Source organism: Neomonachus schauinslandi, chromosome 12 (assembly GCF_002201575.2).
Source record: "Neomonachus schauinslandi chromosome 12, ASM220157v2, whole genome shotgun sequence".
Taxonomy (NCBI): domain Eukaryota; kingdom Metazoa; phylum Chordata; class Mammalia; order Carnivora; family Phocidae; genus Neomonachus; species Neomonachus schauinslandi.
Genome location: NC_058414.1, coordinates 89,673,325 through 89,687,132, shown reverse-complemented (window position 1 = coordinate 89,687,132; position 13,808 = coordinate 89,673,325). Strand labels below are relative to the sequence as shown.

At 43.0% G+C, this 13,808-nt stretch overlaps 1 protein-coding gene across 1 annotated transcript in view; it reads left to right on the top strand.

Moving 5' to 3' along the window:
- The window catches only part of PTN (pleiotrophin), a 98,554-nt gene that overhangs the window by 37,922 nt on the left and 46,824 nt on the right, over positions 1-13,808 (top strand). The gene's annotated exons all lie outside the window — the stretch shown is intronic.

Here is a 13,808-nt window from a genome sequence, read left to right as displayed (position 1 = left end):
CAGTCTTACACAATTCACAGCGCTCACCATAGCACATACCCTCCCCAATGTCTATCACCCAGCCACCCCATCCCTCCCACCCCCCACCATTCTAGCAACCCTCCATTTGTTTCCTGAGATTAAGAACTCCTCATATCAGTGAGGTCATATGATACATGTCTTTCTCTGATTGACTTATTTCGCTCAGCATAATACCCTCCAGTTCCATCCACGTAGTTGCAAATGGCAAGATTTCATTCCTTTTGATAGCTGCATAATATTCCATTGTATAATAGCCAAACTGTGGAAAGAGCCAAGATGTCCATCGACAGATGAATGGATAAAGAAGATGTGGTATATATATACCTCATTAGTTTTTGATGTAGTGATCCACAATTCATTGTTTTCGTAACCTGTGTCTTAAGCCCTAAGGCTATTCTGATGATCACAAAATTCTGAGCCAAATGGGGTAGAAGATACAAAAGCATTTAAACAGTGAATTTTTATGTAGTATCATTGTTCATTTTTTTTATCCATCCATCCGTCCATTTATCTATCTTTCTAGAAAGAAAGAGGATTCAAGGGTTAGAGAAGAAGGGACGCTGCTTCCTTGGGTGGGGCAGTCACCTCCCCTGAGGTCTTTGGTCCCCACATTGCCTCCACCACAAGACTTAGGGTAAAAGGGCCTGGTCTCTTTGTGAAAGGACTTTCAGCTCAGATCTAATGAAGGGGACTTTGAGGATTTTGGTAAAATTGGGGCTTCCCTGGCCTTTTAAATAATAAGTACGTTTTACTTGGAGGCCACTATGATTCTAGAGCCAGGACAGGGTCTCTGGCAAAAGAGTCAGAAGCTGAGTTCTTTAGAGCTGCCTCCCCTTTGAAGATAACTACCCACCGTATTTGGTGGTCTCCTTGGGAATGCTACTTTTTGTGCTGCACGAGGCTATTACATGTCCCTCGGAGACCGCTCAGAGGTGCCTGGTGCCATGCACTTTGCACTGGTTGGTACAGCACTTCCTAGTTTGGGCCCTAGCTCTCTGTTCCTTAAGTCTGCCAAATGACTTGATCCTTTTAAACTCTGCTCTCCTGTTTGACCAGTAGGGTTAATGGTGATGACTAATGAGGTTGTGGTAAGGATTAATGGGATAAGAACATGCAAGGCATTGAGTATGGAGCCCAGAACCAATAAGAAAAAAGAAACAGCAGATCACGGTTAATGTGAACTGTTATAGTTAGGAGTCATCCTGTCCAAGCTCTGGGATACCTGAAGAACACGACCTCAGAAGCTACCAAAGGTTGGACGTGGGGCTGGACGCGCTGAAGTGTCGGGTTGTGAATGCCCACTGGCAAGTAACATGGACCCATAGGGGAAGCATGGAGGAAGGCTCAGGGCAACTTTTTATTAAATCCCAAGGGCCAGTGATTGGTCCCTTGCTCTTAGTACTTACTAAGAACTCTCTCGAGTTCCCCAATCGTTTCTCATGAGCCAGAGGCTCACCAGGTGTCACCTGGAACTGATTCCCACAGTGAATCTGGAAAAAAGCAGGGCTGCCATCTTGGCGATCACTCGGGCCGCTGAACCAGGCCTGGAGCCATGTCATTTCTCTAAACCCCTGGATATATTACAGATCCTCCTTCATTTCTCTGCTCACAAGCTAAGTTCTGGATAAGAAACCAAAACAGAGTTAGCTTTTTTGAAATTCTTGGCAGTGAACCCTAACCCCTGCAGAGAGGTGGTGCCATAAGCAAAGTGGGTTGAAAGAGTTGGATGCTTCCTGCTATTTTGGGCAGAAAGGCAGGAAATAGTCCTGCTTTACAATAATTATGGGCAACAGGGCTGGGAATAAAGCAGGGCTTCTATTAAAACAGTCTGTTCTTAATGCGGTGTGCTGAGCCACCAAGAGTATGCACAGAATTTTCACTGGGTCTCACGGTGTCTCCTGACCAGCCACCCAGTGGCCATGTACTTATGAATTATAATAAGAGGTTTAGAACTCTTTAATTACCAACATTTTTATGTTAAAGCCTGTGGAAGGATCAGAAAATTTGAACCAAAAAAATTCTCATTAAAGAATCTGCTATATTAAATGATTAGGATACTTTTCTCTGTTTAATATCTACTCAGAGACTGTAAGCTTTTAGGCAGTTCAGATCAATATCTGGCCAAGTCAGGAAAAAGAAAATCCAAAGCATATTTGCTCAGCTAATGAATACAGAGTTTAGGATTAGTTCAATCAAAATTTAATCAAAATTTGGATTAACCCAAATCTCAGGATTGTAGAAGGCTCAAGATTAGAAGCAATAATGTTTTGATATCTAAGAATTCTTATTGTATTCCTAAAGTTGCACGTGGACTTATTTCTTGTTCATTCTTGCACCTTAATCCTTGATGTAGGTATTTCATCTTGAACGCCCATAGAATAGCTGCTTGTACCAGTTCTCTGCTGCCTGCAGCTCGAGCTACTGGACAATGGGAACCAGAATGAGGGCAAGCTTAGGACAGGAGTGGGTAGACGGGAAACGCACATTTCCCCCATTCCCGCCCGCCCGCCCACCATAGGGAAGCTTCTAGCCCCACAAAATCCTCTCGATTGAACTCATCAGCTCTCTGGGGTATGTTCCATTTGCCCCTCCAGGCCCCCTCTCCAATCTTCTCTATTCTGCTCTGAATACCAGGAGGCTGACCTTCATGGAAAACCAGATTCCTTTGCCATCTGGCTTTTGGTTGGCTTTGGCCCACAGTACTGTCAAGGGCTCATAAAAGGGGAAAAGAATGAGTCCAGGCTGTTTATTTCTGTCCCTCCTTCTCTGCTCATTTGTGAGTTTCCAGAGTGTGATCGACTTTGGCCTGTCCTCTCCTGTAGCTCTTGCTGTTTCTTGAGGCTCTGACAATTATCCCTTCTACTTTCCATCTAGACCTAATGGTGTAAACCTCTCTTGCCATTGCTCACCCCAGTATGTTCCAGTATCTCCTTTGGTTTGGTTTAACTCTCTTTGCATCATTTTCTTTATTTATTTATTTTAAGATTTTATTTATTTATTTGAGAGAGAGAGAGAGAGATAGTGACAGAGATAGAACACAAGCAGGTGGGAGAGGGAGAAAGAGGCTCTCCACTGAGCAGGGAGCCCCACGCAGGGCTCGATCCCAGGACCCTGGGATCATGACCTGAGCCGAAGGCAGACGCTTAACTGACTGAGCCACCCTGGTGCCCCTTGCATCATTTTAAACAATGAGGTCATTAAACTCTCCTCCAAGAACCCACTTGAGCATGCCGCCGTCTGCGTCCCGCTGAGACTCTCCTCGCTATGCCGTTATGCCGTGAGGTGAAACCTCTGTTCCTTCAGACAGGTTTGCTCGCTGGGTCTTAAATACCCTCGCTGTGGCGTTCCTACCTCCACGTGTGTGGTGTCCCACGCCCTCTCATGCCACAAAACCACACTAGACCTAAGCTTAACCGTGCTCCCCTGGCTGGCTGTTCTGAAGGAAAGTGATGGTCCAGATTCTTTGGAAAAAATGATCATGTGCTGTCTTATAACGTGGTATATTAAAAAAATATTCAACATGATCTAATCATGTCTTTTGGAAGCTTCTTTAGGAAAAATCAGTTTCTTTCAACTCTATACATTTCCCCATGATATCAACCTCTTTGTCATACACCCTGGCAAATGTATTTACTGGTTCAAGTTAGCTCTGATTTGGAATGCTTTTTGAATCTATTGTGTGGCCAGGCATAAAACAACCCAGGTTTGTTTTTTGTTGTTGTTCTGTTTTGTTTTTTAAAGCTTCCCAGACTGCAGCAAGCATAACCAAAGTAGGATTTCTGAAGCCATTGGATCTGCCTTGATTTTTAGGGTTTGATGGAGACCAGGAATGTTGGGACCAGTTCAGACGCCAGGAAAAATAATCACGTCTCTGTGTTTCACTCGTGTGTGATTATGGGCTAAGTGGTGTGGTGCCTGGCATTGCTAAGCCAGAAGTTATACAAAGCGGCCTCTGTTCCAACAAGCTTCCACTTATGCAGTGTGAAATCGAGGCTGACCGCCCACCTTTGTTACTGCAGAAACACTCCCAACAGCTGATCACAATATAAGTAGGGTGAGTTTGCTTGTTGGTTGGTTGGTTTTTAATCAGTCGTGTATATAAGAGAATTTTCATTCGAAAGGCAAATAATATCAAAGTGATCTCTTGGAAGCAGGCAGTTGATACAGATGTGAGCTCTGAAACCAAACTGTCTCCAACTCTTGGACATGCTTCCATTCGAGGTCCCCACCTCTTCAACTCACCTCCGCCCTTGTTAACTTTACTACTGAAACATTAGTATTGTAATATTTGTCTTTGAATTTTTGTTGTTTTGGAATTTTCCCAGAATGAAGGCATTTTAATCTTCTCTACCTCAAAAATTTTCTTCTTTACGGGTGTGTTTATTATGACCATAAATGATGATAATGGCATTCTGGGTTACGGTTTATCAGGTGGTTTCATATACATTTATCTCACTAACTACAATTCTGTCTGAAATAGGACAGATTGTTTTTATATTTATCCCTAACGAGATGGGAATTCTGCAAGATCTCAGGATTTGCTCTTGATTTTTCAGTAAGAACTCTTGAGACCGAAGGAGTCCGCTTTCTGATTGAGAACTAGTACCTCTCCCTTGCCTTACGCTGCCTCCGTTAGTCACCCAAGGTAAAAGTAACCTCAAACAGAAAATAAAAGAAGGGAAAACGGAGGCAGCTTATGGCGCCCCTAGTTAGATCAAGTTCCTCCATCAGTGGTTCCACAGCTTCCCCGGGGGCAGAGCTCCGGCTGGGGTGGTTATTTGCACTGGTGGAGTGGAAAAATATCCGTATAGAGAAGCGTAGATGACTACGTGAGCCACAGTCCTCTTTCTCTTGGAACCACCTTTAAAAAAGCAAAAAACAGGTCAGATTAATTTTCCTAATCCATTTCATTTAATCCAGCACATACACAGTATTATCATTTCATCATGGAATCAATACCAAATAGGAAGGAAATACTTTATATTCATTTTTTTTTTCAACCTGTCCTTGAAATCCCGTGTGGCCTTTTACATACGGCCAGCACATGGAAATTCAGAGTAGTGACATTTCAGGTGTTCGCTTGGGAGGAGTGGCTGTTTGGTTGAACGGTGAGAAATGGCGCCTTTTCTGGGTGGCCATGGGCATGTACCCCTAGCACACACCCCTGTGTTTGAATAGCGGCGGGGTGACCATGGTGTTTGCTTTGAGAGTATCAGGAGCGTAGTCCTGGTATTCATAAGAACGGTCAACCACTGAGAGAAGAGACTCTCCCATGACATCTACTAGACTTGAAGCTTCACGAGGGCTAGGACTGACCTTGCCTTACTTCTTGCTCTATTTTTAATGACTGGCACAGTGCCCAGCTCTTGAATGAATGAAGAAACCACTGATGAAATGAATAACATCACTATCTCTCAGGTAGTTTTACGTTGTTTTTTTCTTCATACCGGATCTGCAGCTTCTGGTGTGCGTTTCACACCGACAACACAGGATCTCAGTGCAGACCACCCCCATGGAATAGTGTCCTCAGCAGCCACGTGTGGCTAGTGGCTCTCGGGCCGGACAGGGTAGGTGTAGGCTGTTGGGATTTAGGACTGACTCTGTCGCCAAACTAAGTCACCAGATATATGACCCGGGGCGAGTTCTTTTCTTTCTTTGCCAGCTCTCTGGAAGCCTGAATTCCAACTTAAAACTCTGAGTCCCCTTATAAAAGAGGAAACAAGATGGCAGAGATGCCCGTCTCCCATGCTAACTTAGCCAAAGCAACGACTGCTACCTTCATTCACACTCCAAATAATTTGGCCAATGAAAATGGCATAGATTTTTTTTTTTTTTTTTTTGAGAAAGGTCTTTTTTTTTAAAGATTTTATTTATTTATTTGACAGAGACAGAGATAGCAAGAGCAGGAACACAAGCAGTGGGAGTGGGAGAGGGAGAAGCAGGCTTCCCCCCGAGGAGGGAGCCCGATGTGGGACTCGATCCCAGGACCCTGGGATCATGACCTGAGCCGAAGGCAGACGCTTAACGACTGAGCCACCCAGGCGCCCCGAAAATGGCATAGATTTTATTTGCCCTCCTCACCTTCTCCGCAAGGTACGCACGTACAGTACTATCAACACACATAACTAGAAGCACTGAGAGGCTATGTTAAGACATAATAGATAATAGGCTTTTCAGTAACTACAACTTGGCCTGTTTTCTGGTGGCCAGGGTGGATGGCAGAGAAACTTGCTAACAGGCCAGCCTCTCTTGGTGGGGCGTGAGATGTCCCGTTGGGGAGCAAGTGATCCTAATTTGGCTTCTGACTAGATACTTGACTGCCAAGCCAAGCAGCCAGAGACTAAAAAACAAAACAAAACACAATAACACCAAAAAAACCCCCAAGTGTTCAGGACCAGGACTATTCCAGGTCATGCAACATGATGCAAAATTGTGCTCCGCACAAGGGCACCCAACCCAGGCGTAGCAAAAGGCATATCCAGTGTTCCCTGTGGGGGGCTCGTGTTCACCCGGAGGAAGTGGTACCTTGTTAGATTCTGTACAAGGATACTTCATGGAGCATCGGTGGCCACCTCCAGGACCTAAGTAGTCACATTCAACACTCAAGCTATGGCTAGAAGGAAGAGCTCCCTTCTGCTAAAGCTGTAAAAAAATAAATAAATAGGGGCGCCTGGGTGGCTTAGTCGTTAAGCGTCTGCCTTCGGCTCAGGTCATGATCCCAGGGTCCTGGGATTGAGCCCCGCATCGGGCTCCCTGCTCTGTGGGAAGCCTGCTTCTCCCTCTCCCACTCCCCCTGCTTGTGTTCCCTCTCTCGCTGTGTCTCTCTCTGTCAAATAAATAAATAAAATCTTTAAAAAAATAAATATAAATAAATAAATAAATAACAGTGGTAATGAAAAAGCAATTTATAGCTAATCTCTAAAATACAGAAGCCCCTAATATACTTGAAATTGGTCTAAATATGAGTGACTATTATTTCTTTCTAGGAAATAAAAGGAAAAAAACACAATGAAACTCTGTAAGTACACGTATAAAGAACAGATGCAAGATATACATGTAATGCTCTGTCAACATTTTTGCTCGGATGGTGTGCCAAGGCTTTTCTTTTCCTTAAGTATTTTAAAGTAAATCCTAGACGTTTTATTCTTTCATCTGAAATTGCCAAGATAAAAGCTTTATAAAAATCATACCGCCAATACCATTATCACACCTAATAAAAAAATAACACTTAAGATTCCTTGTTCTGCCCTTTTTTTTGATTTTATTATGTCAGTCACCATACAGTACATCATTAGTGTTTGATGTAGCGTTCCATGATTCATTGTTTGTGCATAACACCCAGTGCTCCATGCAGAACGTGCCCTCCTCAATACCCATCACCAGGCTAACCCATCCTCCCACCCCCCTCCCCTCCAGAACCCTCAGTTTGTTTTTCAGAGTCCATCGTCTCTCATGGTTCGTCTACCCCTCCGATTTCCCCCCCCCTTCATTCTTCCCCTCCTGCTATCTTCTTCTTTTTTTTTTCTTAACATATATTGCATTATTTGTTTCAGGGGTACAGATCTGTGATTCAACAGTCTTGCACAATTCATAGTGCTCACCATAGCACATACCGTCCCCAATGTCCGTCACCCAGCCACCCCATCCCTCCCACCCCCTCCACTCCAGCAACCCTCAGTTTGTTTCCTGAGATTAAGAGTCTCTTATGGTTTGTCTCCCTCTCTGCTTTCATCTTGTTTCATTTTTTCCTCCCTTCCCCTAGGATCCTCTGTCTTGTTTCTCAAATTCCTCATATCAGTGAGATCATATGATACTTGTCTTTCTTGACTTATTTCGCTTAGCATAATACCCTCTAGTTCCATCCACATCATTGCAAATTGTTCTGCCCTTTCTTAACATGCTCTCTATTTTCATAACATCGTTCAATTTAGAAAGTAAGGTCAGGACATTAGTTTGCCCTCTTCATGGTGCTGCGTCTCGTAGATTCATCCAAAGCTTCGTTTCCCAAGATAAAATATTTCTATCTTCCCTTGGCACCCTGCACAAAGAAATGCACCCTTGATCACTTCAAGTATGCTAGCCTAGAAACTTTATCAACTGCATGATGAATGGCTTGTAGATGTATTTAGGAGAGCTTGCGTTTTCCTTTTTTCCCCAGTGAGTAGTTGTACTGTTTGGGAGGTGGAAGAATGCCGGCCCCATATCAGCACAAACCAGTTTCAGTTACTTATTTCTGGTCCCGTGAGTCAGATCCAGCTTATGTTAACCCGTGTGTAGGACCGGAAGTAGCTTAGGGTAGCAGGGCAGCCCTGGGAGTGACATGGGCAGAGCTAGTCTGAGACCCGAGGTGGGCCGCATGATGGGGCTTCGCTCTCCGCCCATCTTTGCCTGAAGACCAGGCAAGAATCTTCATTTTGGAGAAACAATTGGCGTATCAGACGGTGGTTCATCTACTTGGGAGGAATGATGCAGCCTCCTACAAAGAGAAGTTAAGATATTACCTAGAATCATGGAGAAAGCCTACGGCTTGTTAAATTTTGAGAAGAACAATGAAAACTTGTGAGTATCCCAAGATGGCAACTGTGTGAAAGTAAATACGGAGCTGGGTAAAGTACCAAAGACAATTAAACATTACTGTAGTTTTGGTAGGGTGTCAGGACGAAGGAATCCGGTTTTATTCTTTTTCACATTTTAAAACTATTGTTTTATTCCGCATTGTGATTATTTCTTTCCCCTGTTTTGAAGATGACCCTCCCGAGATGCCAAAACTCAGCCCCTTGACCCTAAATGGAATATTTTCTAGGGCGGCAGTGGACGGAAAACCATTAAATTCACGTACATTTCATCAGTTCCGAGCACGCAGAAGGACGACTCAGGGTCTCCACGCTTTATTAGACTCGTAGCTTTGTTCTTCAGACACAGAGGAACACGGGGGCTGAGTGACGTGAGGCCACAAGAGGAGGGGGCCCCAGGACGCGGTCCCCGTGCGAGGGGGCGGTGGAAACCCCGGCCAAGTTACACCTACTTTTTTAAGTGTGTCACAAGAACTCGCAGTCATTTTTATCCCGCTGCCTTTGGCGACAGATTTATAGGTCTCCGCAACCCTGATTAGAAGCCCCATTGAAAGAGGCTGGCGTTTCACAGGCCATGAAGGAGAGAATGAAGGAAGAAAATTCTCCTCGGCTTACTTCAGTTGGAGCCTTGAAGACATGGAGTCAGGGAGGAGTAGGAGTTCCCTCAGGCTCACTTGCCTGCTCGGGGCTCCTGGCCGGCTCTCGGATGCTGTTGGCCATGGTAATTGGCCCTTGCCACTCGGTCACCACGGGTGGCCGTGCTCGCAGGTGTAGATGCTGAGCGGGGGGTGTCTGGGAGCACACCCAGCTAGGGGCATGGGAACAAAGCGTTAATTCCCAACCTTCATATAGATTCCTGAATACTTTATCATAACCGTGTTGCTTTAATACAACTAGACTGAGAGTTTCAAGCAAATTATTTTGTAAAAAGAATAAAAGTGGGATTTTTTTTGGATAAAAATACACTATAAAATGCGGTCCTTAGAAGAAATACAGAAAATTTAGAAAAGCATTAAAATGCCCCCATTCCACAGATGACCTCTGTCAAAAATTTGGTATATGTATGTATCAGTGTGTGGATGCATGCCTATGTGTATATATATATTTTTTTTTACGAAATAGGATTGTAGTGTACAAAGGGAATCAACAACTTCTTGTGTGAATAAATATATATCATTTTTCATGTGGATAACTGTAGATCTCACTTCGTTTTTGGTTTTTTATTTAAAGATTTTATTTATTTGACAGAGACAGCGAGAGAGGGAACACAAGCAGGGGAAGAGGGAAAGGGAGAAGCAGGCTTCTGCTGAGCAGAGAACCTGACGCGGGGTTTGATCCCAGGACCCTGGGATCATGACCTGAGCCAAAGGCAGACTCTTAACCGGCTGAGCCACCCAGGCACCCCGTAGATCTCACTTTAATGGGAACATAGAATTTCATTTCGCAGACACATTTAATGAATCCCATATTGGCTATTGAAAAATTATCATTACCTTACAGCTTGAATCATTTTGAAGCATAGTTCAAACTTTTACAAATTCAGTTTGTTTCTTTTAAAACAGTAAAAAAAATTTTTTTAAAGATGTTTTTCAACATAAAAATAAATGTTTAAAAAATGTTTTTTAATAACCCACATTGTGTGAAGGGTAGGAAAGGTGATGTGGGAAGAAAAGCAGTTATTCCAAATATAAAATCATCTAGTTATTCTTCTATTTTTCTTCTATTTCTTAAAACAGAGGAGGAAAGGAGAACATAACTTCTTTGTTTTGCCAAAATGTTTTAGTCGGCCCTGAGAGTAAAATGTGGTTTTGAGAGAAATCCGAAGACCTTGATTGTCACCTACTGGCCACGGCATTGCGCCGCCGAATTCCTGTGGTTGATCTCGAGTTAGTCACCTGCCCTTTCTACATGCTCATTTCTTGTGCTATAGGGAGGAATAATAATAATAATTTGCTCCACTGATTTATAATAAGGCTCAAATGATACAGGGAATGCAGAAGTACATTGAACACTCCAAATCATTATTTCCATATTATTGTTATTATGTATAAGTCCACAGGGTTAGATGACCAGAGGAATTTGATGGACCTGTAGTTTGTTTATACAGCAATGATGTTTTCTTGAAACTGTGTTTGTAGAAAATTGGTTATACTACTTGCAGATAAGGCAAGCTCACTTTCAAACTAACCAGAAGTGCTCATTACACACGCATTCTTACTTCTAAGAATCACAAGTTCTAATCACAAGTTAACACTCTCACTTTATAGAAGTCTGTAGCCCTTTGTTTTTGTTTTCTGTTGCCATGTGACAAATTACTATAAACCTTGTGGTTTATTAGCTCACACTTCTGCAGGTCAGCTTGGGCAGTGATGTGGTCGGGTTCCCCCATCGGGGTCTTAAGGCTATAATCAAGGTATCGGTTGGGCTGTGTTTATTTTGGGAGGTTTGGGGAAGAGTCTGCTTCCAAACTCATTCAGATCGTTAGTCATCTTCAGTCATCTTCAGTTCCTTGCAGTTGTAGGACTGAGGTCCCCCTTTCCTGGGAGGCTCTCAGCAGGGGTCACTGTCAGCTCCTAGAAGCCATCCACTTTCTGGCCACGTGACCCTCAAAGCCAGCGGGAGAATGTCCCTTGTGCCAAATACTTCTCACACTTCCCTTGTCTCTGACCGCATGACCCTAATTTAGTGGCCTCGTATGATTAGGTCAGGCCCACCCAGATCGTCTCCTTATATTAAGGTCAATTGTTTTGGGACCTGACTGCATCTGTGAGATCCCCCTGCAGCAACACTTACATGAGTGTTTGCTTGAGTAACTAGGAGAAGGTATGTGTACCCAGGGGCTGGGAATCTGGGGGACATCTTAGTATTCTGCCTACCACACCCCCCGAATCCAGGGTTCTCTCCCAGTGATTCAAAGGACTGCTCTTATTCTCTGAATAAAGAGACTCCACCCCCACCCCAGTGCAAAAGTCATTAATAGGTCTGCGTTCTAGAGAACTGGGAGATGATATTTCATTACTGAGGTTCTAACTTCATGATGATAACCTCCTCTTAGCAGGCCCAAGGGAACAGGCTTAGAAATCAGATATATAGGGGCACCTGTGTGGCTCAGTTGGTTAAGCATCCAACTGGTGGTTTCAGCTCAGGTCATGATCTCAGGGTCGTGAGATGGAGCCCCGTGTTGGGCTCTGCGCTGGGCTTGGAACATGCTTCAGATTCTCTCTGCCCGTCCCCCCCCCCCCCCCCCCCTCTTAAAAAAAAAAAAAAAAAAAAGGAAAAAATCAGATATACAAAGTTCAAATATACCAACACCTGTATGAGTTGGGCAACATATGTCATCTATTTGATTCTGTTGTTTTTCTACCTGTAAAATGGTGAATGCTACCTGTTTGACAAGGGCGTTCTGACTATGAAGTAAGAATGCGTGTGTAACAAGCTTTGGTAGGGCACCTGCATTTAAGTGCAAAATGAATAACAATCTCAGGATTGCTTCAGTGGGGAGGAAAACAGAGAAAGTGCAGATTTAGGTTATTTTTTTCTCTTGGACTTTTAAAATTAAATCCACCATCCAGACAAAGGGCTGATTCTGCCTTTTTAGTGCTTTTACTGAAAGTGATATCCCATACTAATACCACTTTTAATGAATATATAATTTATATTTTTAGCTTTCTTTTTTTTTTTTTTAAAGATTTTATTTATTTATTTGACAGAGAAAGACACAGCGAGAGAGGGAACACAAGCAGGGGGAGTGGGAGAGGGAGAAGCAGACTCCCTGCCGAGCAGGGAGCCCGATGCGGGACTCGATCCAGGGACTCCAGGATCATGACCTGAGCCGAAGGCAGTCGCTTAACCAACTGAGCCACCCAGGCGCCCGATATTTTTAGCTTTCTTGAACAGTAGGTCCAAACTTGGCAAACTCCAAATGAAGATTTTGTTTTCCCCAAAGAAATGTTTCTTTCCACCTCTATGCAAATGAATATATACAGAACACTAAATTAAAAACTGAAAAGAAAATTGACTTTCAATAAACATTAAATATATTTGATAATAAATGCATGTGCTATTTTCATTGGAAGCCCCTAGAATGTGATTGAATATCCTTTAAAGTATAAACAATAATCATAAATCGTATTTTACATGTAAGTAAAATGGGAAGTGAGGCAAAAACTAGACCTACGCAGAGCTCCCATCATCCTAGGAAATATTGGCCAGCAAGATAGGGCTATAAAACCAAGTCATAACTTTGTTGCTTCATCAAATTCCTGAGAGCTAATATATCCAAACACACGGTTTACTCATCTGAGCAAATTGTTCTCCTACTAGAACAATAGATTGCTTACCTGGGTAAACAGTTTCCTTATTAAACAACAGTTCATTTATTGAGACTCTCTCATTCCTGGTCAATTCCTTGCCTTGAAAGATTGAACTTCAACCACTTGAGATCGGACCTCAAAGCCCCACAAATAGCCTCCTGAACCCACTCTTCCTGAGACACTGAGACACAGTCAAGGTTACATTCTTCCTTACTCTTGTAGATTTAGTGAAGCTAGCTTTGCTTAGTCAATAGATCTTTTTGGTTGGTCTTCTGGGGGGGAAGTCCACAGCTGATATTAATTACCATACCCACCATTTATAACTTGGAAAATTTTCATTGAAGAAAAGAAGTCCTCTGATAGATCTCCCTGGCTTACCAGTGGACTGTGCTATAAACATTTTGAGAAGCACACATAGCATAAGCTTTTAATTCTGTGGGACGCCTTGTCATATCGAGCAAAGGAGCTACGCTTAAATTTTCATGAAAATCTTCAAATTTTAGTTTAAGTTCTTTAAGGATGAAGGTCGCGTATTTATTTTTATGTCCACAGGGTCTTGTATATATCAGCACTAAATAAATTCTCATTGATGATTGAGTAGCTGAAGGATCAATTTAAGGTCACTCCTCTTTCTAAATTTCTTTGGGGAAAAAATGCACATTTTATTTGTACTTAGATCACATCCTGAAGGACCCTAAGTAGAAAAGAACTCCATGTCATCCCCAAAATAGCTGACAAGCTTTACATATACACAGTAATGAAGCTTGGCAATTCATAAGCTTTTTACAAGCACTCTGGAAGCAGTAGCTATTTAAAAGAAGCACTATAAGCAGAGATAACAGTGGATTCGTACACAAATTGTCCATGTGGAATGCCAAGAGGAGAAAAAGAAAAACTTTGC